Source organism: Pygoscelis adeliae, unplaced genomic scaffold, assembly GCF_000699105.1.
Source record: "Pygoscelis adeliae isolate BGI_AS28 unplaced genomic scaffold, ASM69910v1 Scaffold14, whole genome shotgun sequence".
Taxonomy (NCBI): Eukaryota; Metazoa; Chordata; class Aves; order Sphenisciformes; family Spheniscidae; genus Pygoscelis; species Pygoscelis adeliae.
Window position 1 is genome coordinate 12,367,723 of NW_008825109.1, and position 5,502 is coordinate 12,373,224.

Consider the following 5,502-nt stretch of genomic DNA (forward strand, 5'->3'; position numbering starts at 1 on the left):
ACACTTGATCCAGGAATAAAAAAACCCCCTTGCATTTCAAAATACACACAGGCCCTTGAATTGAACAAAATCGAAGCTGGGAAAGAATGCTAGGCCAACTTACGGCCACGCCATGAAGGACTTCAGCGTCCTCATGTTTGTGAGGGCTTTTACCTTCAGTGATTTCAATCCTTGAAAAGACATACCTGTGACTGAAGTGATCCGAGACATAAATCTGGCAGGACAAAATACGGGATGTAGTATAACCCTCAATACCCTCTACATAAATTAGAAACTAGAAGTTATCTGAGCCACCGGGTTTAAAATACTTCCCATGTGTTTTCAGCTGTCACTGCTTGCAAACGATTTGCTGTTGGAAATACCAAGTATGGTAGTTTTCTGTACTCAATAGCCACTTCTTTCTGGGTGACTACCTGAAATTGTAACAGTCTCAAAAGCATGCTAAATGCATCTTCGTACTATGCCAAAAGGTTAACCAAAAAATCAACTTTTCATCCTGTCTCAATCCAGGAAGAAGCCAGTGCAAATTGTAGTGATGATGCCTAAGCCAGTGAGAAGCCTGATCAGTGTGTCAAGTGGGGTTTAATGTTAATGAGGACTGTCAGAGTGCAAAATGCAGCCTCACTTTTCTGACCACTTAACTGAAAAAATGGCAAAAACTTTTAGATGTCTGAATTGCAAGAGGTAGCAGTTCTGTAATTTTCCAGTGATACATTTGCAGCTTCAGTAATTAGTAGGCATAGCCATTTCTTGCCAGTTCTACAGGCCATATCCTGAGCTGGTGTAAATCAATGACACTCCGGCACTGGAACTGTATTACTTTACACACCTTGAAATAGTTATGCATACTAATTATCGCCTTACTCATTACTGCTGTTGTCAATTCAGACACCTGATTTACACCAGATGAGTTCGTTCCATATATTTAGAAGTTTCTGCACATTCCTCAAAGGATCTGTAGTGGTGAATAAACTTTCCAATAAGCCAGGCACATGCTCGCCGTTATCTATCAAATCAATGTTCAATAAAGTGACACCATTATACATAAATCATGACTGCAATTATTACATCAAGCTGAGTTTGTATCGCTTTTCTTTCACTGTTGGGTAGAATTAACCACGCCAGCACATGAGAACAGGCATGCCACAATCGTTGGAGCTGGAAGAAGGAGTTAAAAGCCCCACCCAAGCTCTCACAACCTAACCTTTGGAGCATGCAGCTGATAATACGAAACAGAACATAATGCCCCGGAGGAGATACATCTGGAGGTCAGCTCAGTCAGATACCGTGGAACCGTTCCAACAAAGCAATCAAATATCTAGCAAAACCTATAAAAAAAAAAAATCACATCTTTGGTATATAGACATCCAGCCTAAGCTAGATAAGGGTAGAGAAGCCTGATTTCATTTTTGTACCCCTGTCAGGCAACCCAAGTGCTGAGTTTTCCCTCCACAAACACAAAGTGAGGTTTTTAACTGAAGCTTATTAAGGCTTAGTTTGTCTAACCCAAGCGTAATAAATTCATGTGTCAAGATCGCAGTTGATTGTTCATCAGAGAAAAATGAGACAAGATAATCCACTTTGCTGAAAACGTAATGCTTTAGGAATGTTACAAACTACTGCAAATGTTTAACTCCCCATGCCTCATCAGTGGTTATATAACAAAACACCCATTCAGGGGCTGATTCTTATCTCTCGCTTGCATAAGGCCATGTCTAGACGAGGATTTGAAGGTGTGTTGTTTGAAACTGTTAGCAGAGTGGTGTAGGTCGCAGATCAGGAAGCCCTCCCCCTGCCCCCTCCCCTCCCCCCAAGACTTTCACGTATGTGGAAAGGGTGAAGCATGGGTCCCTCTCCTTCAATTTTTGGCTCAACTAATTTAGTGGCTGAGGGTGATTTGTCCACACTGGAGTTAGAACGTGACTTCAGAGGGGTGAGGGAGGAAAGGCCCATCTCTCAGCCCAGTCCTAGTCTAGAGCTTTCAAAGGGTCTAAGGCTTTGCACGTCAAGGGCTTTTCAGCATTATATCTAGTATAACCACCTGCATGCCACATACACGATATACATAGGTATCTCACATAAGATTGGACGGTACTCTGCCTTTGTGAGGCCTTTAGTAGAGAGATAGGGGACGACCTTCCAGTGATGGTCAACCCCTTGACAGCATCTCCTTTACAGGAATACGGTTCCAATCTTGATTTCCTATTCTACCTTACCTACCTGGATATAATATTTTTACCTCTTTATTACCCCCACTTCCAACCAACTTGACCCAGCCACCCACTTCTACCACACATACACCTCCAGTTGTTGGCAGAAGCATTCAGTGGAAGGGCAGGAAGATTTACACAGGGAAGAGCTCTCTAACATGCCAACTGGATGTTAAAAAGCCATCCCACTCATTTTCTTTTAAAGCATTGCCTTGAATTTACCACCTTTGGCGCCTCCATCTCTGATTTGCCCCTTTACATTTCAGCAGCAGCAGCAGCACATGGCAGTAGCGCTAATCCTTACGAAGACCCACCACGTGCCCTTTGGTGTCTTAGTCCATGCAATGTTGTTACTCTCACTAGCAAGTTCTAAGATCAACAACATTTTTAACACTTACATGTGTTACATGTTTTCCCTTTTCTTTGGGTTTTTTTTTCCTAAGCAGGTGTAACTATTTCAAAATTACTGTTGTAGATTATTTGATTGTCACTTTAAGTTCAACGTATACCTCTAAGGATTAATGCGAAAGAACTATTTTAGTTATAGCTAATATTCTAATGTGTTTTTAAAACTCTTAAAGACACATTTCCAGCAGATGAAAGGAAGAAATTGTGCCTTTGTAAATATGCAGTTTTTCTTTTTATAATCACAGTTGGTTGCACTTTCATTTTTATAAAACAAGAAGTAGGGAAGAAAAGGAACTGGGTAAAGTTTAAACCACATTTTGATGGAAATCAGGTAAGCAATCAAACTGCTGAGAAATGTGAGGAGAAATCCTGTCCTACTGAAATCCGTGGGAAGGTAATTACTCATTTAACTGGTGCCAGGATTTTACCCCCTGTGTTTTATAAATTAAATACGTACAGGTACGTATTTATATGCACATATATTTGCTTTTCTTCTATAATAAAGCAAGAGTTGTGAGGCCAGTTGCGATAGCTGTTTTTGTAATGGAGCTTTCATTCTATATATACAGGCTTTAAATCTGGTATGATAACCAGTGGTTTATAGTGTCATTAGGAAGGTTGAGATTGTGAAGTAGCTATTAAGAAATACAGTCCACTGTCGTATCTGGAACATATCAGCCATTGGTAGAAATATATTTTTAATAAAGAGAGGTCCGTTTGAGGTTTCTATCTTGATATAGGCCTAAGTTCAGCAAGTTCAATCACAGATCTGACTTCTAACCCTCCAGTACACAATAGGGTTTTGATGTTTAAAGTTAGGTGCATGTTTAAGTATGTTACTGAATAGGAGCCAGAGTGAAAACAACTTTCATTTAAGATGAAAATTCCTGCTTTAAGTTTTCTTCCTTGAACTCTGGCTCTAATTTGTGAATGCAGTGGGGATGTTCAGGTTTCTGCATGGAGCCCCAGCTGGAACGTCAGCAGTTCTGCTCCACTGCCGAGTATCAATAGTGCTCGGAGATCAGAGCTCAGAGCGAACACTTAGGAGGGGCAACCTTGTCAGTCAGCACTTGAGTACTTTGCTCTGTTCTTGACCAGCCCATGCAATTCTCATTGCCCTCAAGGTAAGATGAGTGGGTGGATCATGGAAGTGTACAAACAGCCTTCAGGATAATAATTCAACTCCTCTCCTTTTGCCTTGAAGCAGTATATTTCCACACACAATCAAGGTGCATAAGACAATGTTCAATTTAAAGAGGTGTTCAGAATAGGATGGGCTGTATTTAAAAAGAAGAGAGCAGTATGCCTTTTATAAATAATGCAGTGGCTTCCCATCATAAGACAAGCACTGGATTTAAAGACAAATGAGGCAGAATTCCTGGCCTCTCTGCGGGTTACTCTGTGCGTAAAAGCACATGAACTGACTGAGCAGACGGAGAGGTAGGCACCGCTGCTAAGGTCGTACTCTCCCCGAGTACAAGGGCTGCTTCTGGCTCACACCACAAGCCTTGCCAAAGTGGTGGTGGTAGACTGGGAGTGGGCTGCAGCAGAGGCTCTTCTGTCTTTGCATTAGCCCGTGGAAAGAGCTGGGCTTCCAGGGGAGGCGGCACTGTGCTCTGGGCAGGTATGCCAGAGGGCATACCCTGCTTCCCCCGTGAGGGACCTGTCTTCAAGGCACGATACAGCCCTTCCTCTGAACTGGAATTTCAAACTTTCTGACCTTCAGTACGAGGAAAGTCAGCGGATAACAAAAACATATTAGGTGACCTATACATTGAAGATTTCTCATCTCTCTAACTTATGGAAATACTTAAAGGAAAAATATCACAGCTTGTCACAACTTTTGTGTCCTCTTTCATTTACAGTGGCTGACAAACATTTAAAAGCTAAAAGTGAGTAACTACTTCAATGCAGTGTAACACTCTTTACAGAAGGATCACCTCAAGTCTGATTCTGCCTGTTGCAGTTATCAGTTATGCTGCACATTTCATACTGGCCATTTGTCTTTAATGTCCGTGTCCCTGATCTGTCTATTGACATGTTGACAGGTAGGACAGATGGAAAATATGTACAAAAAAAGTCTTACTACAAATAACAACTCAGTCCATTATGTTACTGCTAAAATATTTATAAGAGAAGTTTAATGTGCTTTTTTAAAATAATATTAAAGAATTCATGTGTAATTAAATGTGATATATAAATCATGCTGTTTGCTAGAGCTATTGACTGCACTGTTCTCATTCTGCCAAACTTAACATAAAATTAATTGTTAATTTTCAAGCCAATAGCATTTTCACCAGTGCATATGCTGATTGTTTAGGTCTGAGTCAGTGAGATATCAATACCACAATATAGATTTCTTCTTATATTGTCATAAAGATGTTCTACTCAAAATGTGACCCCTTTTAAATAAAATTACCTGTATTTTTGAGCTCTGTCATGGACAAAGTTGAATACTCAGAAGTTTTTTACCAGTCTTGCAGTCGAAATGAATTGTTTATTTTCATTACACTTACTTGTCTTAGCTAACAGCGGGCCCAGATCCTCAGCAGGCACAGCCAGAGCTCACACAGCTGTACCACTTGCATCTGCGGTAGATGTAGCCCCTGTCTATATATTTCCTCCTTGAATAAGCTGTTGTGCATTGAGAACACTAAACATAATCCAAGTTATTCTGGGGACTAGTACTCACACAAGGTTTATCTAGTATTAACAGTTATTTGACCTTCCTGGGCAGAGCAAGAAGAAAATGCTCTTCTACATACTCTTATGCAAACATCTTAAATATTAAATGAACTGCGCACAAAACTTTTCTTGTGTGAAGGACCGATAATAGTTTGGACCTCACTTGAAATCTAGGTCACTTTGACCTTGTGTAAATGAA